The sequence below is a fragment of the Rhamphochromis sp. 'chilingali' genome (genome assembly GCF_963969265.1).
Source record: "Rhamphochromis sp. 'chilingali' genome assembly, chromosome: 1".
Lineage (NCBI taxonomy): Eukaryota > Metazoa > Chordata > Actinopteri > Cichliformes > Cichlidae > Rhamphochromis > Rhamphochromis sp. 'chilingali'.
Window position 1 is genome coordinate 2,026,230 of NC_137929.1, and position 26,271 is coordinate 2,052,500.

A 26,271-nucleotide genomic window follows, 5' to 3' on the forward strand; every position below is an offset into this window, starting at 1 on the left:
TACGGTAAAAAAATATATTTTAAAATACATTTTGAAATATATTTTTATATTTAAAATGTATTTTAGCACATATATTTTTTGGCCATTTTTTGTATATTTTGAAATATATTAATAAAATATATTTCAAAATACAATTTAAATGTATTTAAAATCATTCAAAAAAATATAAATTTAACCCTTCATATATTTCTAAGAAAACACATTCACATGTAACATCTGAAAGAAATCTTTATTTGATGTTTAAAACATACATATAGCATATCAATCAAGCAAGGAATATTCATTTTATAAGTTTATTCTCATTACATACTTAAACATTCTAAAAGAAACACACACACATATACATATATGTGTGTGTGTATATATATATATATATATATATATATATATATATATATATATATATATATATATATATATATATACACACAGTCTCAGTTCCCCCAGCTTTCACGGCAATCCTCAAAGCCCTTCTGGACACGCTGGGAAACCCCTTCCTTACCCCCACTGTAACAAACAAAAGTCACAGTTCTATTACTTTTATCAGAGTTAAAATAAAAATGTGATTTATGTTAGCTGGCTTCATTTAGCAAACAGATATTTCTGTTTATATAGATACAGATATTAATACAGATATATTTTACGCATAATTTACCTCTTTTTTTTTCCTAGATGGGAAGTCTATCCAGTTCACATTACAGTAATGCTAACACCCCTTTTGGTTGTCTCTCCTTACCTTCCAGCATTCATAAATCTGTTGACCTTCTTTGTCTGAGACCAACCACTACAATGCATCATCACCTATTTGTATTGGTAACTTACTTTACAACCTATTTTAATGGTTGCAAAGTAAGTTACTTGTGCTGTATGCAATTTTAGATACACAGAAAGTCTTCACTTACTATATATGGCTGTCATAGTGTCCTTATCAAGGGCAGTTCTTCACTCTGCGCCGATGTCCGTTTTGCTCTGTCCTCCTATAAAAAGCATGAACATTTGAGTGTTTGACTAGTTTTAGATTTCCAAAAATTTGATATTTGTACAACTAAACATTTGAACTACAATATATGCTATTGAGCGATACTTTTATGGGTAATTTTTGGTAAAGAAACTGGTGACAGAGTTGTAGGCTTTTTAAAGTACTATTAGCTAACCATTTGAACTGACTTTCAAAGCTGATTACCTTTTAAATTGCTGTGGATCAAAACCTCCAGTGGGAAGGCGGCCATTAGAAGAACACGCACCATTGAACCTGAAAATAACAAAAACAAACAAAAAACAGAACAATATATAAGAGTCCGGTAGGGTAATAAATCTCTTCTGAAGCAATATAGTTATTTTGGGTGAAAAACAAAACATTCCTCTAAAATATATATACTGACATCAGCAATCAACATCATGATTGTAATTATTTCCTTTTTAGTACATCTACTGCTGTTTGCATGTGTCAAGCACTACGACTGTATCTATGCATATAAATTCACCATATATATCCAGCAAAAATGTTTTGTTATAGGAAAACAAACAAAGGCATTCAATCAGAGGTGAGAAATTAATTGGGAATATGAATTATAGGTGAACTATTCTTTACCTACTAGCAATCAAGCTTCTTTAACCAAGAAGCTTGAAATATTTGAATGTAAAATAAAATAAATAAATAAATAATAATAAAAATAACATGATGTAATTAAAATGCACAACTTACATTAAGGAAATCTGCATTTGTATCCACAGGCTAAAAGTAAAACAGTAAATGTGTTAGTGATAGTACAGGTATTTGTAAAAAAAAAAAAAAAGAGGCAGTAACTGTGACGCTTCTAGTGGGATGCTAAATGCAGAGATTTATATTTACAGTATAATACTGCATGTACGGGTAGCTGTGTTGTGAACTGTAACTGAATATTAGAGAATCTCAGAGAAATTAATAGTATTTATTTTTTTAATTTATCAATCATAAAACCGTCTGTTTTGAAGGCCTGTTACGATAGCGACTTTTTGTTGGTCGGTATATTGCCCCATAAACAATTGCGACAAGTTATGTCATTGTCATTTTAAGACCATTTTATGTCTTTGAATGTATAATCATAATATAACACCATAATAATGCAAGATCTACACACTTTCAATTGACAAACCAACATCTAATTCTTAAAGTATTTAGATCATTGAAATTAGGAATCAAAATATTAGATACCTTAAAAACTTGAATAAATAGTAAATTTTCTAACAAATAGAAAACAATGATATTTAATGTTATTGTTTTGTTATCATTATATTTTATTTTTGTAAATATAATGGCACATAAATTACATCATCAACAATTATTGAGGTCATGTACATGTACTGTGTGTTAAGTCGATATATCGATTATTGTGATAGGCCTACTGTTTTGGTATCATAACGAGCTTGTCAAACATGCATGACCACTAAACAATGTCTAAGCAGTAGTATTGGTCTGAATGACAACAAACATAACTAGTGTTTTGGAAAATCTGTTAGAAAACAGTTATTTCAATAATTATGATTAGCATGTGACACAGACACTGCATAAAAAACTACAACAACAAATACTTACTTTAGGAGGATGGGGGAGGGCAGCATGAGGTTGAGACTTTGACATCTGTAAGAAACAAATTCATGTATTACAAACAAGTCACTTAAAAATACATTAATGTGGCAGACTGTTCCCTGTTCAGATGCAGTGTATAAGTACAATCAGGGCTGTCACAACAATGGGGTGGGGCCACGTGGCTGCAACCCTAGGTACAATGTGCAGGTATATATAATTACATATAATATATGTGAATAAAGCAAGAATCTGTTTAGGTTAGTCACTGTGCTGACTGATGCTTGCTAGGTTTATATGATTGCAAACTGCACAAAAACAACAACAGCAACAACATTAATGACAATGACAAACAAAATTACTTACATTTATGTAAATCTCACATTAGGAAGATCTGCATTCGATTTCATGGGCTGAAATAAATAGGCAGAAACATTACTGCTAAAAAAAATAAAAAACAAAAACTCTAAAAAGCCTAAAAATGACTGAAAAAGCAAGGAAATGTGGAACATTGTAATTAGCGAACATTAATAAAGCATAACTGTTCTTTGTTTCTAACCTTGGTAAGTACTCTGTAGCCAGAAGGAGAGGTAGGATTTCTGTGAAAGCCAAATTAAATGTGAATAGGCTTTGATAGTTATTGAGAAGGCAGAATAATAAGAAAAGGCAAAAGTACGTCACAATATAATTAATTAAGTTACATATTTTGATTACCAAATTATGGAAGCGTGGAGCTGCCACCCAGGCAAAAGAAAAATAGAGCTGTATCACGTTATGACGTGAAATGTTTATTGTTCTAACATTATGCTTTTCATGTTTGTATAATATAATATCACGTTATTATAATATACATAATTGTCACGTTCGCACAATATTGTACGGACGTGATAATTTTGTACATTTTTCGTACAATGTTGTTCAAACATGTTGTTCAAACATGATAGTATATTGTTAGAACGATAAACTTTTCACGTTATAACGTGATATACTTATATTTCTCTTTTGCCTGGGTGGCAGCTCTACGCTTCCGTTCCAAATACACGAGAATAAAGTAATATTATATGGGAAAAGGCACCTGCTAGCTTGATGATGGAGGCTTCTTAGACTGGCCACCCGCCTTGGCTTCTTGTCGCCACTCCATGAAATAAAGGTCCGTTTCCTCCATGCCGGCTAATTATTCATCCTCATTAAAATCTCGTATATGTTCAGTTGGCAGAATTGAGAATTGTACATCTTCCAACCACTTAATTAACGCGAACATAATCGGCTTGTTTCTTCCCGTCTCCTGTATCCGGCCGTTCCTCTCGCTGTCAGATTTCGCGCCTCAGAGACGTCGTTATTTTTCAAAAAAAAAAAAAAAAGAAGAAAGAAAGAAACAGCAACAACTACTAAAGAGAGTTTTTGCACGTTCATTGCACATTTGTGGGAATGTTTAAATATTTAATTTTTATTAATTACTTTTCATTATATCTTTATTTTTTAAACCACCGTGGCAATGCGCATGCGCATACACTCCTGCACACAAAGGGCTTTGGAGTTGACGTAATGTCGCAATGCATTGTGGGAGCGCAGCACCATCTTGGCAGGTCACGAATCAAAACAAGATTGCTACGAACCATTCTGAAACGTAGCTCAAAAGAAAATGACGGTATAGAGACAGATTCTGTCCAGATGCAAAGAGACGGTACTTGATTGTTGAAATGTGGACCCGTATGAAATATAGCCGTGGAGTAGAAACCCTGAAGACCAAACCGCTATTGACTTAGCATGATCTACTCTCATACCTTGTCTGTGGAGTCAGAGCATACACGGCGCACCAATTTCGCAATTATAAATCTCTGGAGGCGCACATCCAATTCACCAAGGACTGGGTACAAGATTTGGCTATTTTTAAGCCTCCACGTTGTGAGTACGCCGTCATTCAAGCAAAGGTAAGTCAGCTTGAGTACTGCGAGTAAAATGCGTTTGATTCCCCCCAACATTCAAATTAGTGCTAGCAAAAATTCATTCGTGAGGGGGAAATTACAGTGAGAACATGTAGAGGCTCTGTTAGAGGGATAACATAGTGAGTTCAGTGCATTGATGTGACATTGTCCTGAAGGATTTAGTTATTCTTTATGGTTAAAGAAATTGCCCTAATTAATTCATATTTATTATAAATAATCCTAATTACACATCTTGCACACAAGAATTTCACTCACATGTGCTGTACCAATGTACCTGCACATGTGATGTGACAATAAAAAGTGATTTGATTTGTGATTTGATTTGATTTGCTTCCTTGTTTGTGTCCTGTGTCACTAAAAATACATTCATTACATACTTTAGGTTCATTTTTTGCTGATAGGTTTCTAAAAAGAAACATGCAGATTTAGAATATAACATGCAGCGTTCTATAGATGGATACATAAAAACACTTTATTTGTTACATTTATGATAAATGGATTTGAAAGTAAATAAAACACATTTGTGTCGGACTTGGCTTATTAAAGTTCTTGTCTTTAAATGAACTTTGTCTGTGTGTGTTTCAGGTCCTGCACTCTTAAAGACTGAATTGCAGCATTGCAGCCACAGGTCATTGTGAGCATCACAGGGAAGGTTGAAGCCGCCCACTGCAGCTGTATGGCTAGAGTCGTGGAGACTTGCAGCCATGTCACTGCTCTTCTGTTTAATGTAGAAGCAACAGTGAGGATCTGTGGCACAAGGACTGTTACAGATGAACCTGCATACTGGGTTTTGCTGGGTAATATGACCAAGATACAGCCAGAGGTTGGCCATAAGATAGACTTCTCCTCTTCAGCTGCTCAAAAAAAAGGTTCTTGATCAAAACATAGACAGACCATCTGTAGTGACAGGTAAAAGAAGCCATCCTCAAAAAAGAAAAGTTCCACCTGCTACTGTGGAGGAGTTGGATCAACTGATGGGACAATATTTTTCCAAGCATAGTTCTGTTCTGAATAACCCATAGTGTTTTAATTTAGGGGGCCATGTAAATACTTTGCATTTACTGAATATGTACTTACTAAATACCACTGTTCAAAAGTTGAATAAAGAAACAAAGAAATGTTTGCCTATTTTTAATTAAAAGCACTTTGTCGAACATCACATCAGTTACAATGTAGAAAAAATGTTATGTATAGTTTACAAATGACAAAATGTTCACATAAAATCATGACAGCATTTGTATAATATCACCCACTACTAGCATTCTGTAATTTACTGTCTCTTTTGAAAACTTATCACTACATAAACAGCACAAGACTTAAAAGTATTTAACAAGAGCATTTTTCCCTGGTTTTACTACCACACTGGGGCACATGTTCACCAAAACGCAGCAAACCTTTGCCATCTTATCCAGGAAGGTCACCTTTTTACCCACACATGGAAGAAGTAATCTGATTGGCATGGTGGTATGTAGCATGTAGTTTGAAGCAGGGATTTCGTAGTGCCCCATGTGTAGTGTTGGAACCCAGTCAGGATTTGTTTCATTCATTTCATAGGCTGGTTTGTTGCAATAATGCCAAATAATTAGCAACTCTATAAATAGAAGGTAGTTCTGCATGTTTGTTCTAAGTTTGTGCTATTGAAAATAAAATTAACAGGCTATAAATAATAATATGAACTTATTTAGAACTTACCTGAATGAAAATACTGGAGCACACCAACAGATATCTGTGGCTGGTAGAGAACTGAATATCAGCTCGTCTCGCAGCTGCTATCCAGGCTAGACGCCTTCTTTTGGTAACATCCAACACATAAGCTCCCTCATGATGCTTCCAGGTGAGGAAACAATGAAAAGAGAGCCTGTTTTCAAGCTTATTCCTTTGTCGGTAGTGCAATCTAACATTACAACCGACCACACAGCAAGCATTTGTTTGGCCTGCTAATATGGCGCCTTGACCAAAAATCCTGGCTACGCCCCATCCCGTAAGATCACGCTCCAGAGCCCTATTAACGTACGGATCTAGAAAGAAGACGCTGCATTTTTAACTCTGAGGGAGATGGAGAATGAGCCTATTTCCAAAACAGTGGAGTGTGTTCCTTTAAGTACTAAATTGTATATATTGTCAAAAACTAAAGTGTACATAGCAGTTGTTGTATCTTGTTTACTGTATCACTGACAGATAATTTCAAAGTCAATGAACGCTACATTATAGTGAGATATTGTGTAATGTGAAATACTGTAAGCAAATGAATAAACAACCTAATTCGTGATAGACCTTTGACTCTGTTTTGTTTGAATCCAACTGTTTTTTGCAGATGTGCATAAAACATGTTACTTTTAGTATTGTTATCATTATCATCATTATTGCACTAAATATATTTTAAATAAAGGATACTTTGATATACATTCTACTGTAAGGTTGGAAATGTATTTTCTTCACCCTAAAATATGTTTTGAAATGTATTTTGGTTTGAAAGAAATATATTTTCAATTTCAAAAATATATTTTTTTGGAGCATCACAAATACAAAATATATTTACCATATATTTGAAATATATTTTGGCCAGGAAAAATGTATTTTTTTACCGTATGGGCCCTCTTTCCCCCACTTAGCCGTCTTTGGATTACGGACATATTTCCCCATTTGTATGAAGCTGGACTCTAAGGAGGAATACCTTAAAAGTGAACTTTAAAAAGAAAAGGACCAAAAAGGACTTTTGCACAGAAAGATCACAGCATTGATTTATTATTTAATTGTGGGCATTTATGTTGTGTGTTGTGTTAATTATTTTGTTCCATTTCCCCTTTCCTCCATTTATTCAATATATTTTTGGTACAAGATATTGCAGTCTTTGGTCTCATCATTCACACCATCTAGGCTCCATAAAGAACTATTTCTTCTGCGCGTCAGTCAGTAAACTCATCCATTGAAATAAACTAGTCCTTAAATAACTTTGAGTTACACAGTGGCAAATGTAATAGAGAAAGACACAGGGCCACCTGAAATCTGTCGTCCTATCTGATTCAAAACCAACATGTAGGAGAATCTGGAATCTTTGATTTTGAGTTAAAAATAAAATATGGGTAAAATGCAGAAATGTTTTTACTAACATGTACTAACAGAGACTTGGAGGAGAGAGACCTAATGTTTAATAATCCACATTTCACTGTTTTACTCTTTGGTTCAGATGTGGATACTGTATTGTTCTTTCTTTGTGATTGTTTATGTTTAAGTTGTTTGTTGCTGGTTTTTAGTTTGTTTTTTGTCTGTTTGGAAGCTGACACAGTCTCTATGGAGATGGGTTTTTGGGGGGTAGCAGGAGGAGAGAAGCTGCAGAGAGGCGTGTAAGACTGCAACTCTGCTTCCTGGTCCCAACTCTGGATAGTCATATTTTGGGGGGTTTAATAAACTACTACTGCATGATGTAAAGCTGAAGTATTACACAGCTTTATGAACCTCCTGTTATCCTGGTAGACGAGTACAGCAATAAATCTTTTACTTGAACATCTTCTGGCTCCAATAAGCTTTGAAATGTGACCATGAAGTTAGAGACACACTGACTGAAACCCACAGCTGTGACTGTGGATCACATCCACACACAGTGTAGCTGCTGTCTCTGTGTGAGGTCTGTGTATATATGTACATATTTATGCTTATATTCATATTCTCTTATTCCCCTTTATTTGATATCCTAATTCTGTGCTGTGTAAAAGTTTGTCGGTGTTCTGCTGCTACAAACTGGATTTCCTGGAGGATAAACATGAGGGATTCATAAAGTTCTATCTCTCTGTTAAAATCCCCCAAAATAAATGAAATGTGAATTTCAGGCAGACGTGTTTTTAAAAGAGTCTCTTTAATGGAAAAATGTGTTTTTAAAACCAGCCAATAGGAGCGTCTGTGGATATCAGCTGAGGCTGAACGCAGGAACACCATCACATATAAATACACAGAATTAAATCACTAGATAAAAGACGTCATTAAATAAGGATCAAATCAACATGTCAGAGGTCAAAGGTCAGTCAGAAGAGGTGTGGTTAAACACTGGCAGTGCAGCGACCTAATGCAGTTTGGTTACTGCCACGGGAAAAGCCCCGCCCCCTCTGAGCCTCCGCTGTGTCCTCAGCACATCCAGGAGCAGCAGGTCAGAGGGGGCGGGGCCATGTCAGGACTTATTTTAAGTAAAATTTAAAGTGGAGCGACGGCAGGAGTCACACAGCAGTAACCAGCTCTGTCTGCCAGGGTCAAAGGTCAAACAAGTCCTGCAGCTGACCCACACACAGACTTACACTGATCCACAGAGAGTGATGAATCCACACATCACTCGGCTGGAGGAAGCTGGGTTTCCACACCGTCCAATCAGAAACCAGTGTTGACGCTGAGACCCGTCTCTGTAACAGGAAGTCCATGAACAGGCAGACCCTCTGCAGCAGGCTGACCTGTGACCTCTGAGACAGAGGGAGGAGTTTGTGTCAGCAGGGGGCGCTGCAGCATCGCCTGAGAGCTTTAAGAACAACAGCAATAAACAGGAAGTGAAAGTCACACTTCTGTTGGTGTGCGTTATCAGCAGACCCCACCCTCTGCAGGAAGCTGAGATAAGAAGCAGCCAATCACAGAGCAGAGAGCATGTGACTTCCTGTTCCTGCTGTTACTGTGACAACAGCTCCTGGGACAGAGAGCAGCTTTCTAAAGAGGAAAGATGCTGCTGTCACCCCCGGGTGTCATGTGACCCGCCTGATGTACCGATTTAAGACTGTAAGAACAATAATAACAACATGTTTTAGTCAGGTGATCCATGCAGAGCAGATCCATGTGACCAAACACAGCTGGATCACATGTTTCCTCTCCTGGAAACAGAAAGCCTTCATGTATAAAGGCTCATGTACCCACTGAGCCCTGCTCTCAGATCTGTGAGGCTTTAACAAACAACAGTTTAAAGTCATGTTTAGCATCTTCTGTCAGTGTGGAAGGTCACACACTTTCCTGAGTGTTGAACCCTGAACTACTAGCTGTTCATGTCAGCCTGGACATAAATACAGACCTGCCTGCTGTCATAGACCCCAGCACTCACATGTTACTTATAAGTGACTCATATGTATGCATGTATATATTGTGTATGTTGTGCTATTTCTTACTTAGTGTGTTGTGTCTTTGTTCCTGTTTGTGCTGCAGCACTGTAACCTAAATAATTTCCCCTGGGGATCAAAAAGTATTCTGATTGTGATTAAATGAAAGCAGTCAGAGCAGAGGACGGTGATGTAAGGAATGGGATTTTAATCAGCCAGTCTCCTTTAACTCTCAGCATCACAAAGTAATGTGGTAACATCTGGACTGATGTGTTTACTGTCAGCTAGTTTAAATGCTGTAGGCTGCAGCCGCTGCTCTAACACTATAACTGTAACAGGGCTCAGTGCTGCTTCTAACAGTCTGAGCTGCTTCAGGCTTTATTTGTGAGGAGCACAGCAGCTTACAAACACGTGGCTGGGCCTGGACCCAAAGGAGTGTTTGTTAAAGCCTGCAGTGAATCCAGCAGCAGAATGATGGAAATGCAACACAGCAATGATGAAGAGGAGCAGCATTAAAGCCAAAGTCCAGTTCATACAGTTAGGTCCATAAATCAAATAAGGGAAAATAAAATGTTGTTGGATGCACCTGTCTGCACCCTTAATGCTCTCTGGTCGCTATGGTAACGCGTAAACATTTCTTTCAAAATAAGACACACGACTACAACACGGGAAAAGACCCAGGGAAACGAAGTTAACGATAAAAACCCTGAAAACCATTGTTGGATTTATATTTTATCATTGTCATTGTTATTGGGGAATATCTAACCATATATGCTCAGAGGTGTAGAACCAATTGTGTAATGATAGTAGTCTTTAAAGACTTTGTGTGACTCCAGAGTGTTCTGGCATTCACACCCACGTCCTGGGATCATGGGAGAGGTGCTACCTTCTTATTGTTTTGTGGTAGGATGTCTGTTTTAGTCTAAGTGCCTTTTGTTTAGATGAACTGCTGGACTTCCAGACCAGCAGGTTTAGGGAAGTCGTTTATGGGGTCACACTCTGACTCACACACACACACACACACACACACACACACACACACACACACACACACACACACACCTACATAACATACAGACTGGTACCTTTGTTCACGTGTATGTTAATGAACCTATGTATATTCATGTAACCTCAATAAAAGAACAGTGTTACGAGGGAACGGACGAGAGCGACTGTGGTCAAGCGAAGGAACGGCATTGGTCCAGTTCTCTCCCGTGCACGAGAAACAGAAAGAACTACTCGTGTCTTGCTTTGCTGTGTAGCTGGATTGAACGATCCAGCGAACAGGTTTATGCTACAAACCTATCAACCATCAATTTCACACCGAGCCTCGACTCTCACGGCCCGGTACCAAACGACTCACGGACCGGTCCGTGACCCGGGGGTTGGGAACCGCTGAGTTAACGCATGAGTAGTTCAGGGCTGCACGTCATTTTCATTGTTAATATCTTTGTGAAAAGCACATTGATGTGAAAATCTTCATGAGAGTCAGAGTCCCTACAACACGATTAAAGATTCATTCAAAAGAAAATCACAAGTTATTATCATCTTCAGAACATTTCATTAAACATTAGAGACAGACTGCTGTGTACATCTCATCTCTATCCAAACAACCTACAGTCCACAAACACATCATGAACCAGTGCTCTGGGCTGTGGTCTGTCCCCAGTTACATGGATCAGCTGGTTCCCTGGAGGTGACTGCTGCTGTGGTTTGGAGCGGATGAATAAACCTGAACTGAATCAGGTGTCCAGTTACTTTTGGTCCCTTTAAACCAGGCTGTCACATGTTCAGCATGTGAAACTCCTCCTCCTCCGTGAAAACGGGTGTGGGTCTCAATCAGCCAAGGTTTTGGGTGAACCCATTGTGAGATCTAGCCCCACGCTATCATGTGATTTCCTGTGATCAAATGTCCCAGGATGTGAGTGGGCGTTAAGACGTCCATGTCCCTCTTCAAGCAACTTAAAGAAGTCCAGACGCTTTTCTTTCCAAGCTCCTTCAACAACATCATTCATAGAACAGCTTCCAGCTTCTTTTGCTCGGCTACAGTTTGGATGGATTTGCATTTAAAGATGCAACAAGACTAAAATGGTTAGGGTCAGGAGGTCAAAGGTCAGAGCTCCTGTGGGTCTGAGGGCGGCCTCACGCTGGAGAAGGATGAAGGAGTCTGACCTGAGCCAGTGTTTGACATGAACACATCAGCACTGCTGTCAGTGAGCCTAACGACAGCCGTTAGCATCATTTCAGTGTTTCAGTCATAAAAACACTTCCTGTCTCTGTGGTGGTTACAGTGACATCATGCAGTTTGTGCTTTGACCTCCAGAGGGCGACAAATCAGCACAGACAGAGAGCTCCATTCAAACTTTGCTGCCATCAGGAATAATTCTTCAAATATAATCATCAGTGTTTGAGCAGTTATGATATCAGGGACAATCTAGACATGTGTGACAATACTGAACATGTCACATGACACACCTCAAACATCATGTGATCCACTCTCAGTCTGCACTTTCATTCATGACTTCAACAGGTTGAAATGAGCTTTGAAGAAACATTCAGTGAAATAAATCTTTCATGGATTCATGTGAGCAGCAGATGAACTTTGTACCAACAACATCTTCAATAACAGAGTCTGAATGAAGCTCAGGTGTTGATGCTGCTCACTGATTGGACGCTTGCTTTCAGCTCTGCTCTCAGTCTTTACTGCACAGGTGAAGGTAGAAAGTGTGACTGGATCTATAGACTGGAAACAGAGAAACATGCTGAACATTTGAAGCTTTGCAGCAGAAATGTTCATGTTACAAATACAGCAGAGCTGATCTGGGATCAGTGTGTTCACACCTGCAGCTACAACAAGGTTTCATGTCTCCACATGTCAGCATGTGAACTTTACTCTGACTCAGTCTGAGCAGTCAGACGGCATATTTTTAAAGTTAACACATCAGCACACACAGAGCTGAGCCCCTCCCACCTGTGCTGAGTTTCAGGTGGAGTCCCGCCTCCTTCCAGGAAGCAGCTCACCTGTGTGTCCGTGTTTAGTGTCCAGGTGTGGAGTGGAGCTTGTTGTTGGTGTGTGAAGAAACTGTAAGTTTGCTTTGTTTCCTCCTTTAACAGTTTGTCTTTAGGAACTTTACTGTTTGTTCAGCTCGTGTTTGATTTCTTCACACAACAAACTGTGTGTGTTTGTATTTCCGGTCTCTCCATTAAAGTCAGTGTGTAATGTTTCCTGGCTAACATCAGCTGTGTGCAGCTTAGTTCAGCACAAATCTGCCGCTCCATAGTTCACGGTAACGGACTCACAGCTGGACCAACGAGGCCGAGTGTGTCCGCCACTCTGAGCTACGTTCGTGTTTGTGTACTTGTAGTTTGTACTTTGAGTTCACTCAGAGCCCACAGAGGACGCAGCGTACGTGATGACGTCACAGCCCTTTACCTCCTTTACTGTCACTGTGATTAATATTTACACACGAGACACCTGCAGAGCTCTGACGCTAAGCTAGCACACAGCATGCTAACGCTAAGCTAATGCTAAGCTAGCCAAGAACCCAGAGTGACGTAAAGCTGAGTAAACACTGACCCCAGACCAGCACCGTGATAAAGTGAGCTGCTGCTGCTGAACTTGAACAGGTAACAAAGTGATGAGCAGTCAGGCTGCAGGTTTCTACCTGTTCATGTTTCTACAGTAGAATCACTTTGAAGTGTCTTTGTGCTGTTTCATCTTTGATTTGTGTTCATAAACACTCAGAGAAACATCACGTGACCTCATCAGGATCTGTGTTGGTGTGTGGGGCTGTACCTCAGCTTTATGTTGTTACATGCTCATTTGTTCATTTTACACAGTAACATCAAAGTAATGTTATGAGGAGTAATGAAGTAACGTACTCCATTACTTTTAATCAAAGTGTTCTGTGTAATATGTGTAATAATGACTGTTTTGAGTAATGACCAACACTGATCACAACAAAGAGGAAATGCCTCCAACATGCACAAACATTTGAGCCACAACATGCAGTTAATGTGCACAAATGTCTTTGATATGCTGCTCAGTGATGGTGGTGACTGTCAGAGCAGAGCTACTGAGAATCAATAAGTAATATCAATGATGGGATCAGAATCACTAAATTCTTCTCATCCCTGTCAGTATCATACATGTGCTGTATAATGTGATAAATGTAGAGGTGCTGGCTGTTCTCTCACTCTGCTGTTTAGCTGTAAAGGACGCCTCCCTGCCTTTGTCTCATTCATGACCTTTAATAGTCTCTTCTAACATGCAGAGATCTGTATGATCTGTTTCATAGAGTCTAACCAGCCTGTACAGGTAACAACAACAGTCACTGCATCACTGACACACAAACGTCATCTCTGTCAATAACAACATTCATACATGGAATAAAAACACATCAGTGGATCATTGCTGGAGCTGATGTTTGTGCTCCTGGTGCAAAGGCTCTCAGTTTCCTCCTTGAAATAACATCAGTGGTGGGTCAGCGACATGCTTTCTTTCCCTCTCAGGTTTAAATATCTGGGACTCTCCACCGTTTGGTTTTAGAGCTGAAGAAGCTTCTCTGATGAAACGTCTTCCAGAAACTTAAAGACGTCTCTTTTCTCTCCAAGCTCCTTAGATCACATGACCTTCATGACTGAGATCCTACTGGTTTCTAGGTCACATGACAGGTCAGAGGTCAGCGACTGTAACTCAGTTCCTCCTGTTAATGTGAACTCACTGAGTGTTTGTGGTTTACCTCTCAGACTGACTGAAGATGATGATGGAGGAAGAGGAGGACAGAGCAGAGTCTGCAGGGTCCAGCTGTCCGTCTGTGAGGAGTGACTGGTCCAAAGGTTATAATCCAGAGTTCAGTGGTGAACCTGGAGCAACGAGGTCAGAGAGCTGAACTCACTGAGTAACAGAAATAATTCTGCACTGACATTATAATCAGTGTTGACTCTGGTTGATTGTCTGACTGTGTTTGTGAGCTGAGAGGAAATGAAAATGAGTTTGTAACAAAAATCAGTTTTGTCCAGTTTTCCTGTAAAAAGCTGAACTCTAATCTAAGAGGATGTTACTGACAGGAAACAGCTGCATTATCTGCAGTCTGTGTGATCACAGCTGCTTCAATCATGTTTGTGTCTGCAGAGGTCAGAGGTCACAGTCTGCAGGGTCCAGCTGTCCGTCTGTGAGGAGTGACCGGTCCAAAGAGCTAAATCCTCCACTCTTCAGTGGTGAACCTGGAGCAACGAGGTCAGAGAGCTGTGATGACTCCTTTACATGTTTGTGTTTCCTGGATAAATATGACCTGAAACATCCTCAGATTGTTACAAAGATTCATTAAAAAGAAAAGAATGAAAGAGAAAAGATCCAAATGTTCGACTTGGTCATTTGCTGTTTGAGGACAGTGATGCTCATATCTGTGGGGAAAGTGTGACCTGAGTGGGTTCATGTTTGTCTTTAAAGAACAGAGCTGCTCTGATTCTCTTTGTGTCTGATCTGTTAAACAGTCTGAGAGGTCACACAGAGACCCAGCAGCTAAAGCCTGGATCATACTGGCTGCTGTTACTCCATCAGGACAACACTGAACCACAGTGGTGTGGATGTAGTGGATAAATCCCACCATACTGATGCTCAGAGTTAACCACAGGGAACAAAACCAGATGTTACCTTCAGATTGTGACCTTTGGAGTGGACGATGCAGATTTCAATAGAGAATAAATGTTGTTGTTTTTCAGCTGTGAAGAAAGAATCTAATTTTCTGAACTGAAGAATTTATGATGCTGGAAACAACATGGAGACTATAACACAACATTTCCACTGTGTTCATAGAATGAATGTAAAACTGTCAGACATTCATTAAATATGCAAAATGTCTACAGAAGCATCAGAGGGTCAGACGTGAAGCACTCAGTGATTTTGATCAAATGACTCATCAGTTATTGATCTGTACTACACTGATCTACCACGTTAGTAAAGCTGGTGTTCTGGTGGTGGAGGGAGACTCGGATCATGTTCTGGTTTTGGAGCAGTGATCTGCTGATGGTTCAGTTTGATGAGCTTCTTCAAAATCATCCCTGACATCACCACTGAAAGGACGTCCATGAAAACAGACTGAAAATTACTGATATGTTCACAATCTGAGAGTTTAAAACTTGACAGACTTGATTCAGATGAAGTTATTTGAGCAGAAACTCCTGGATCTTTATCCTGTGTGGATCTAATCCTTCATGGTTCCTCCACAGAGTGGAGCAGCAGAGCTCAGAGGTTCCCAGTGGTCAGTCTGCCCAGCAGCATCAAACACAGCTGGACTCCATATTTATGGTCTGTACATGTACAACAACTACTGTTACATCTGTTCTGTTCACAGTCATCTCCATGCTGCTCTTTGTAGACCAGTGGATCGTCAGTGTGTCCAACATGGATCTGATGTTTGGCTCCATGATTTCAGTCTGATTGGCTCATTCATAAATATTCTGTTCCAGCTGCTGGAGGACAACATCATCACTTTTGTGAAGAACGAGCTGAAGAAGATCCAGAAGGTTCTGAGTCCAGATTACCCAGAATGCTTAGAGAGTCAGAGGAGCAGCAGCAGAGAGGCGTTTGTGAAGATCACAGTGGACTTCCTGATGAGAATGAAGCAGGAGGAGCTGGCTGACCATCTGCAGAGCAGTAAGAGGATTTATCTAAAGATTTAAGCTGCTGGATAAATGAACATTTTCCAGAGATGGAAGATGGAGCAACATGTTTTAAAGATTAGTTCTTTTTGGAATTGAGTGTTTATTTTTCTTCTCATTCAGAGCTTCAAGCTCCAGTTTGTCATCGTAACCTTAAATCCACCCTGAAGAAGAAGTTCCAGTGTGTGTTTGAGGGCATCGCTAAAGCAGGAAGGCCAACCCTCCTGAATCAGATCTACACAGAGCTCTACATCACAGAGGGAGGGACTGCAGAGGTCAATGATGAACATGAGGTCAGACAGATTGAAACAGCATCCAGGAAACCAGACAGACCAGAAACAACAATCAGACAAGAAGACATCTTTAAAGCCTCACCTGGAAGAGATGAACCAATCAGAACAGTGCTGACAAAGGGAGTGGCTGGCATTGGGAAAACAGTCTTAACACAGAAATACAGCCTGGACTGGGCTGAAGACAAAGCCAACCAGGACATCCAGTTCATATTTCCATTCACTTTCAGAGAGCTGAATGTGCTGAAAGAGGAAAAGTTCAGCTTGGTGGGACTTGTTCATCACTTCTTTACTGAAACCAAAGAAGCAGGAATCTGCAGCTTTGAAGACTTCCAGGTTGTGTTCATCTTTGATGGTCTGGATGAGTGTCGACTTCCTCTGGACTTCCACAAAACTACAATCCTAACTGACCCTAGAAAGTCCACCTCAGTGGATGTGCTGCTGATAAACCTCATCAGGGGGAAACTGCTTCCCTCTGCTCGCCTCTGGATAACCACATGACCTGCAGCAGCCAATCAGATCCCTCCTGACTGTGTCGGCATGGTGACAGAGGTCAGAGGGTTCACTGACCCACAGAAGGAGGAGTACTTCAGGAAGAGATTCAGAGATGAGGAGCAGGCCAGCAGCATCATCTCCCACATCAAGACATCACGAAGCCTCCACATCATGTGTCACATCCCAGTCTTCTGCTGGATCACTGCTACAGTTCTGGAGGATGTGCTGGAAACCAGAGAGGGAGGACAGCTGCCCAAGACCCTGACTGAGATGTACATCCACTTCCTGGTGGTTCAGGCCAAAGTGAAGAAGGTCAAGTATGATGGAGGAACTGAGACAGATCCACACTGGAATAAAAAGAACAGGAAGATGATTAAGTCTCTGGGAAAACTGGCTTTTGATCAGCTGCAGAAAGGAAACCTGATCTTCTATGAATCAGACCTGACAGAGTGTGGCATCGATATCAGAGCAGCCTCAGTGTACTCAGGAGTGTTCACACAGATCTTTAAAGAGGAGAGCGGACTGTACCAGGACAAGGTGTTCTGCTTCATCCATCTGAGTGTTCAGGAGTTTCTGGCTGCTCTTCATGTCCATCTGACCTTCATCAACTCTGGACTCAATCTGCTGGAACAACAACAAACAACATCCAAGAAATCTAAATTATTTAACAAACTAAAACTTCAATCTCTCCACCAGAGTGCTGTGAACAAGGCCTTACAGAGTCCAAATGGACACCTGGACTTGTTCCTCCGCTTCCTCCTGGGTCTTTCACTGCAGACCAATCAGCCTCTCCTACGAGGTCTGCTGACACAGACAGGAAGTAGCTCACTGACCAATCAGGAAACAGTCCAGTACATCAAGAAGAAGCTCAGTGAGAATCTGTCTGCAGAGAAAAGCATCAATCTGATCCACTGTCTGAATGAACTGAATGATCGTTCTCTAGTGGAGGAGATCCAACAATACAGGACTTCAGGAAGTCTCTCCACAGGTAAACTGTCTCCTGCTCAGTGCTCAGCTCTGACCTTCATCTTACTGTCATCAGAAGAAGATCTGGATGTGTTTGACCTGAAGAAATACTCTGCTTCAGAGGAGGCTCTTCTGAGGCTCCTGCCAGTGGTCAAAGCCTCCAACAAGGCTCTGTGAGTAAATCTGTGATCATGTTTATTTTTAAAATGTTGATTAAAAGTGGTCATAGATTTCTTCCATGACAGATCCATGTCCTAAAACCATGAGACAGCGTAGTTGTATAGTATAAAAGAAAAAAGGAGAACTTTTGACCACAATATTGTAACTTGAATGAACTTTTGATACAGCCTTTAAACATAAAATTTATGAACAGAATCGGTGACAAAGGGCAGCCCTGGTGGAGCCCATCACCCACCGGACTTATTACTATCCAACGTATTGCCGGCTATGCCAACCAAGCTCTTGCAATGGTTGTAAAAGGATCGAATGGCCATAAAATGTTTCTCAGTTTTATTATTTTCAGTCACATCTGTTTTTGATTATTAACTGAATATTTTAAAATTCAGGCTTTTTATGTTATACAAAACATCATATTTTCTTATGATGTCTTGTATTGATTCTGAAGGAATAGTTTTCATCAGTATCGCAGATACCAGCCTGAATTTTACTTTGTATTGGATCAGAAAGGAAATCAGTGGCATCACACATCACTTACAGCAACTTCAGTACCTCTTCATTTTAATAAACTGGGGGGAGGTGCACCAAGATTCAGTATGAGATAAAGAATTATTTTTAACTGTAAGGTTGGAGAAATCTGTTGTTGGAAATTGGAAGAACAGGTCATCTTAAAAATCACTGCATTGTAGTTTTATTCAGGCCCCTTCAATCTGTGATCGCTGTTGCTTTGCATTGTAAATGCTACTATTACAAAAGTCACAAATATTAGTGTATGTGTGTGTTGTTGGGTAATAAACCAAAAGAACAGAATCTACCAGCACCTCACTGATTTCTGCTTAAAAACAATAAAAAAGCAATAAAGCTCTGATTTGTTTGGTTGATCTTGTCTCCCTTCCACCTTGATTTCAGACTGAGTGGTTGTAACCTGTCAGACAGAAGCTGTGAAGCTCTGTCCTCAGTCCTGAGCTCCCAGTCCTCCCATCTGACAGAGCTGGACCTGGGTAACAACAACCTGCAGGATTCAGGAGTGAAGCTTCTGTCTGCTGGGATGAAGAGTCAATACTGCAAACTGGAAACGCTGAGGTCAGATCAAGCAATATCGATTTTTTTTTCATCAATTAACATCATTTAATCAATTTCATTTGGAAAAAATTAACAGTGTTTATGTTTTGTTTTTTTAATGAATCCATGCAAATCACACTAAACTGCCACATTTGTCTTTTGTAACATGAGGCAATAAGGATTCCAGCATGTCCTGAAACAGTGTTGAAATATTGTAAATGTAGTAGCTCCTCATGGCACCATGAATATACTTTAACACAAGTGTTTCATGTCTTCTTGTCATCCTTTCTTCAGACTGAGTGGCTGTAACCTGTCAGACAGAAGCTGTGAAGCTCTGTCCTCAGTCCTGAGCTCCCAGTCCTCCCGTCTGACAGAGCTGGATCTGGGTAAAAACAACCTGCAGGATTCAGGACTGAAGCTTCTATTTTCTGCAGTGGAGAGTCCAAAGTGTACACTTGGGATTCTCAGGTCAGGATTCAGTCTTTTCTGATGATGATTTAAAACCTGAGTCAGGTCGATAAATGGCTTACTCATTTACAACAGACATGATTTGTCAAATCACCTTATATCTAACCCAAAGGTCCTGTGTTTTACTACTTTGATTTTTTAGTAAAACACAGGACCTCTTAATATTTATCTAAGAGACCATATATAATTTTTTTCCCTGGATCATGTGTGTACCCTCCTGGTTGGAGCTCCAGCAGCCTGTATCAGTGAATGGGACTTTAAATGAAATTGCTGCCCCTGTCAGGAAGAGGTCTGAGTGACACACAAAACAGAAAATATGAGCACTGCATGTGTCTGAGGCTACTCAGATACAGACCTGAATGAGACACTAACTTTGTCTCTGAGAGATAACTTTTATTATTAAATACACTTCATTTCTCATCTGTGTAGAGAATGTAGAGTTTGACATGCTAATATTACAAAATGAAAAATCACACTGAGTCACAAAGAAATTGTTTTGGAGTATTTATGGTTCAGCTGATGAAATTGTTCAAACAAACCAGTAATTTACACCGAAACAGCACAAGTGAAACTTTTTCGAGGGACTTACACTAAGCTTGTCCTGGTACACCTGTAGAGCCCAGCTTCTATGGACCATGAGCTTAAGTTCTGTGCTGCTCTGATTTATTGCCTGTGCTGTCTTTCAGTTCAGCTTTGTCGAGTCTCTGGTAGGATTTCTTTTACATGACCTGTGTAAAAACAAAACAGGAAACACATTAAGCTGAAGTAAGATGCACAATTTGAAAAATGGGGCACAAAAAATGTTGCTGCTTTCTGGAAAGTGCGTCTAAGAAGACCCAATGGAGAAAGTGAAGAGAAAAATCAAAGATTAAGAAGAAGAAAATGGCAGAGGCAGTTTCTCTTGGACTGCCTGCAGATGGGGTGAGACTCTAGAAACAGGGATGATTGGAGAAAATGCAAAGAGGCCAGGAGATGAATACTCTGGTGTTCTGGGGATAGTGGGAGTGAGAGGGAGAGATGCCAGTAAATGATTTCAAGGATAAATTTGAGAGAATCAGAGCTAAGAAACCAAAGCAAGTGGGGAACTACAAACATATGGACAGACTCATAATTAGGCCAAAGACACATTAAAGCAATTATTACAGGTTTAGAAACAGGGATGGATATGAAGGAGCTTAGCATGAATTTGCATTGAGGAAAGAATAGCAACGAGCATCAGAGGAAACAGTTAGGAAAACTAAAAGGATGTACTGGCAGGAATACTGCAGTACTTTAGGAAGAACTACCGTATTTCCCAGACTACAGAGCGCACCTGAATATTAGCCGCACAAGCTAAAATCAGGGGAAAATCCTGTTTTGTACATACATTAGCCGCACCTGACTAAAAGCCGCAGGTGTTTCAATGTTGACTTATCATATGTAAGAGAATATGCACAAAGCGAATTGTCAGGAAAGAGATGGCTGTTTGGAGACACACCCCTTTTATTAATATTTTGAAAAACAAGTTATGGGTACATATTTGCATAACTTTTTAGGTATATGTACAAGTAGCGGTAATTACAAGTACAAAACTTGTACTGTGCTTCATAAATGAGTAACAAATGTAGTACATAACAATAACCTACAGCACACCAGAACAATTGATTCGGACTACCTTTTAGGCTCAGGTGCAGTGACACGGCTTTAACAAGAAGAAAAGTCAGTCATTCACCACCATCTTCCTGCGCACTAAAACCACCAAAGTCCTCTCCTCCAGTGTCGGAAACAAACAGGCTCAGGGTGGCTTCGTCATCCACTCTCAGCTTCTTTCCTTCGTTGTCACTTTCAAAACCAAAGAAATCCTCGTTGTCAGTGTCAGAGTCGAACACCCTCAGAAGGGCCGTGGCGGTGTCCTCCTCTCCATCATGCAGCATTCAGCCCTTCGAAATCTGTTGGTGATCGTGGATGTTTTCACACTTTTCCACGCTGTCAGAATCCAGTGGTGGAGTTGGGCATAACTTGCTTTTTGCAAGTTTATCGCCGCTCATCATCCAGGCCTCCAGCTGAACGGGTAGCGCTACTTTGAAGTTTGTTTTTCGCGCTACCTCGTACTGCACTACGTTGCCTGACGGATGGACATGTGACCAACATACCACTCTTGAACCCCGATCCTTCCGCCAGGCAACGTAGTGCCGTACAACAGCGGAACAAACAAAACAAATCCGCTCATGGACAATCCATAGAAAAGCCGCACCTGACTAAAAGCCGCAGGGCTCAAAGCTTGTGCAAAAAGTAGCAGCTTATAGCCCGACAATTACGGTACACCAGTTCAGAATGTGTGGAGTACAGTTAAGAACATGAATGCAGACAGGAAACAACAGCAGCTGTTGTAAAGTAAATTCAAACTCCTTCATTAAATGCAGCTGGTTGAGTTGAAAACAATGGAGAATGATTGTGTTACGTTGTTTATTCTCTATAGAAATGGAGCAGGAGTGCATGCAGAGCTGGACGTGGGCTGTATATACATGCGTGTATCTGTTTTGTCTGTGAGCAGAGAAAACAAAGCGCTGGAAATGTCATATTGAAATGTTAAATCAGGAAAATCCTGGAGAAGAGGATAGTTCTAATGTTCAGTTTGTAATGTTGAATTCAACACAGCTCTTAAATGCATAAAAATGACTTCACCTGACGTCAGACTGAGCAATCGGATTAGCTACTGATATTGATTTAACCCTTTAAGACCTACCATAGAACCAAGTCCGCCAGAGCTTATATTATATTTTTACATGCTGTAGAGCCATTTTTGGGAGCATTTCAAGTTGCTATACATCAATACAACCATTACAGCCTAAATTTTAATAATATGTATGTATTAAGTGCATAGTAATTACATAAATTGCAAAAAAGTGCAATAAACTACAAAAAAATTGAAAATCGTTTTTGTTTTTTTAACATATATTTCTAGTTAGAGAAATTTAAGAGGCTTATCCCTCAAAACTGTAAATACAAAAAAGTTGCACAAAATAGTTTCCCACCTCAGGAAATTTATTTTGAGTGCCTTCATAGTTTTATTTTTGAAATACACCAATTTATATATACTGCAGGAAAAACGAAAATAAATATTATACTGCAAATTTGCAAAATAACAGCATATGCATCAAAATAAACTATTTCCAGCAGAGCAATATGAGTCCTAAGCATATGTGGAAGGAAACTGTAACCTAGGACAAGCTGATGGCATAAGATGTAAATACAACTCCTCAGGTTTCATATGCAAAAAAAATTATTGCGCTAGCTCACGTGATTACAGTGCTACCGGGATTTAAAAATAGTTGCGCAAAACGGAGTGTGCCCACTCTGACCAGTTTTAAAGGGTTAAAGCAAGAAAATATGGTATTAGCATTAGATGCCAATTCCTATTAACCTTAAATTAGCATTACCTGCTAATGGCAGTCTACTTAGCATTAACTCCTCACTAATGTAATGCTAATTCACATCAAATTATCTTTAGCTTTAGCATTAGCTGCTAGCTTCAGCCTACCTAGCACTAGCTGCTCACATTGTTAAAAGGGAAGAGAAAACGATATTAGCATTAGCTTGTAATAATTATTCACCCCTAATTAGAATTAGCCACTAATGGCAGCATACTTAGCATTAACTCCTCACATCGTTATAATGCAAATGATGCTAACTTGCATTAAATTAGACTGCTGTTATTAGCTAATGCTATTTAGCAGTAGCTGCTCACATTGCTATAAAGCAAAGGAAAACGATATGAGCATTAGGTTCTAATGCGTATTTGCCTTAAATTAGACGTAGGTGGGCAGCACGGTAGCACGATGGTTAGCACTGTTGCCGCACAGCAAGAAGGTCCTGAGTTCAATTCCACCATCAGGCCGGGGTCTTTCTGTGTGGAGTTTGCATGTTCTCCCCGTGTTTGCGTGGGTTCCCTCCGGGTACTCCGGCTTCCTCCCACCGTCCAAAGACATGCAGCTTGTGGGGATAGGTTAATTGGATAATCCAAATTGCCACTAGGTGTGAATGTGCGAGTGAATGTGAGTGTGAATGGTTGTCTGTCCCTGTGTGTTAGCCCTGCGACAGACTGGCGACCTGTCCAGGGTGTACCCCGCCTTTCGCCCTATGACAGCTGGGATAGGCTCCAGCGCCCCCCGCGACCCTGAAAAGGATAAGCGGAAGCGAATGGATGGATGGATGGATAGACGTAGGTGCTAATGGCGGCCTACTTAGCATTAGCAGCTCAGATGTTGTAATGCTAGGGAAAAGAGTGTTAGCATTAGCCGTTCACAATGTTATAAAGTTAAGGGAAATAGTGTTAGCATTAGCTACTCACATTGTTAAAAAGTGTTAGCATTAGTGCATAATGCTAATTCACATCAAATTAGCATTAGTTAATAACGGCAGCCTATTTAGCATTAGCAGATAATGTTGACCTTGGCCCACTGGAAAAGTTAAGAACTAAAGATTTAGGAGTGTTTCTCGATAGCTCTTTCTCGTTTGAGAAACAAATAAATTCTGTTATTAAAACCAGCTGTAAGGTTTATATTGTTGATTGTCATTTATGCTTAGAAATATTTACTCATATATGCTTAGAGTTGTATAATCGATTGCATGATGATAGAGGTTTGATCCTTAGTAGTCTGTAAAGACTCTGTGTGCCTTCCAGAGTGCTCTGGCATGCACACACCACTTGGGGCCATGAGAGAGGTCGTACCCTCTCTTACTGATTTATGGTGTAGGACAGGGGTCTCAAACTCAATTTAGCTGGGGGCCGCTGCAGGCAGAGTCTGGGTGAGGCTGGGCCGCATTAGGTTTTCCACAAGAAAGGCATGGTTAAAAAATTCCAATCTTCTCAAATCTCTTTATTTTTATTTTTTAACACAAAATATGAAAAATAAATAAACAAATTAAGAATGAATAAGAAAATAAATCAATCTGTAATACATAAATAAAACAATAATAAGATATTTTTAGTCAGTGAACTTGTGTGTTTCTTTCAGTCTTCTATATCTGCTGTATTTAGATTGAAATGTCTGTATTAACAGTTCTATAACCTTCTTCTGAACTGTAGAAAATGAACTGTTCTTCTGAACATGGCTTCTCTTGCCTACTCCTTGCTGCTAGAGACCTGGCAGCGTTTCCTCTCGCATAGCCGAGCCAGATTTGGCCTGAGGGAGGAAGCAGTTGCGACCCTCAGTATGTCTTGAAGATGATCATCCGTAAGTCTGGACCTGTACTTGGACTTATTGAAGTTCAAAGTGGAGAAGAGCTTTTGGCACAAGTATGTGCTACCAAAAAGGCACATGGTCCGCTTGAACATTCGGGAAAGCCGAGGGAAACTAGGGCTCAATTCTCTCAAAAATTGTCCAAGCTTGTCTGCTTTTCCACTCACCTCCCTGAACTTTGCTTTGAGTTCAGAGTTGCACTGGAGCTCAATGAGCTCCATTTGAAGCACAGAAGGGGCATCTTGCACATCAAAGGAGAAGGGGTCCGCAAAAATGTGAAAGGTGGCTCTGTGTGTCTTGAAGTCAGCAAACCTGTGATCAAATTCCTCCTGTAGCCTCAAAATGACATCAACATACTCGTCAGCACTGAATGGTGTGCCTGCATCCACGAGTGCCTTGCATGCTGGGAAATGGCAAAGGTTTGTCTGAGAGAGCTGAGCTTTCCAGAGCGCCAGTTTTGTGGAGAATGCTCTCACGTTGTCATAGGCAGCACTGACAAGTTGCCCCTGGCCTTGTAACGTCTTGTTCAGTACATTAAGCTCATGTGTCATATCAACAAGAAAAGCTGAGTCCATGAGCCATTTGGGATCAGTTAGCACAGGAACACTAACTCCATCCTTCTCCATGAAGGCTTCACTTCTGCTCTCAACTCAAAAAGTCTCTTTAATACATTTCCCCTGCTGAGCCAACGTACCTCAGTGAAGTCGAGCACATCCCCATATTCTGACTCCATTTCCTCTAAAAAAGCACAGAACCTTCGGTGCTTTAAGCCCCTGGATCTGATTTGGTTGATGCATTTCACAACAATAGACATCACATTGTCAAACTTCAGGCATTTGCTGCAAAGGACCTGCTGATGGATGATGCAGTGCAGAGCAATGGCCTCCTCCACGCCTTCCTCTTCCAGTTTGTTTTGTGCCACCAGTCCATTTTCCCTCCCTGTCATTGATGGCGCTCCATCTGTTGTTATTCCAACAAACCTCTTCCATGGCAAACCAACATTCTCAATGGCATCACACAGCTTGTAAATATCTGCTGAGCGGTGGTCTGGCCATGCATTGGAATTACTGTGAGCAGCTCCTCCATCACTTCAAAACTGTCATCAACACCACGGACATACATTGGGAGCTGGGCAGTGTCGGTGATGTCTGTGGTCTCATCAAGAGCGACTGAGTATACACTGAAACATTTGGCTTTCTCACACAGTTGGTCATAAATGTCACTTGACAGGTCAGAAATGCGATCTGCTGCGGTGTTGGCAGAAAGGCTGATGTTGCTAAACTGACCTTTCTTTCCCGGACAGACTATATTTGCAGCCTGCAATATGCACTTTTAGACAAATGCACCTTCTGT

At 40.3% G+C, this 26,271-nt stretch overlaps 1 long non-coding RNA gene and 1 pseudogene across 3 annotated transcripts in view; one reads left to right on the forward strand and one right to left on the reverse strand.

Annotated features, from left to right (window-relative positions):
* LOC308399140 (protein NLRC3-like) overlaps positions 1-26,271 on the forward strand; it is a 125,413-nt pseudogene that overhangs the window by 95,414 nt on the left and 3,728 nt on the right. Inside the window, exons 2-8 of the transcript XR_013974784.1 lie at positions 14,325-14,454; positions 14,710-14,814; positions 15,807-15,885; positions 16,047-16,233; positions 16,362-18,162; positions 19,076-19,249; positions 19,523-19,696. The product of XR_013974784.1 is annotated as a protein NLRC3-like (transcript). The remainder of the gene's footprint in view (positions 1-14,324; positions 14,455-14,709; positions 14,815-15,806; positions 15,886-16,046; positions 16,234-16,361; positions 18,163-19,075; positions 19,250-19,522; positions 19,697-26,271) is intronic.
* Positions 432-3,732, reverse strand: LOC308399286. 2 transcript variants are annotated; one of them, XR_013972107.1, is made up of 8 exons: positions 3,642-3,732; positions 3,126-3,165; positions 2,933-2,979; positions 2,576-2,620; positions 1,706-1,735; positions 1,184-1,252; positions 903-977; positions 432-507 (listed from the first exon to the last, which is right to left on the reverse strand). It is a non-coding gene; the product is annotated as an uncharacterized lncRNA (long non-coding RNA). The 2 variants fall into 2 exon arrangements; XR_013972108.1 differs by lacking the exon at positions 432-507 and having other exon boundaries at positions 733-977.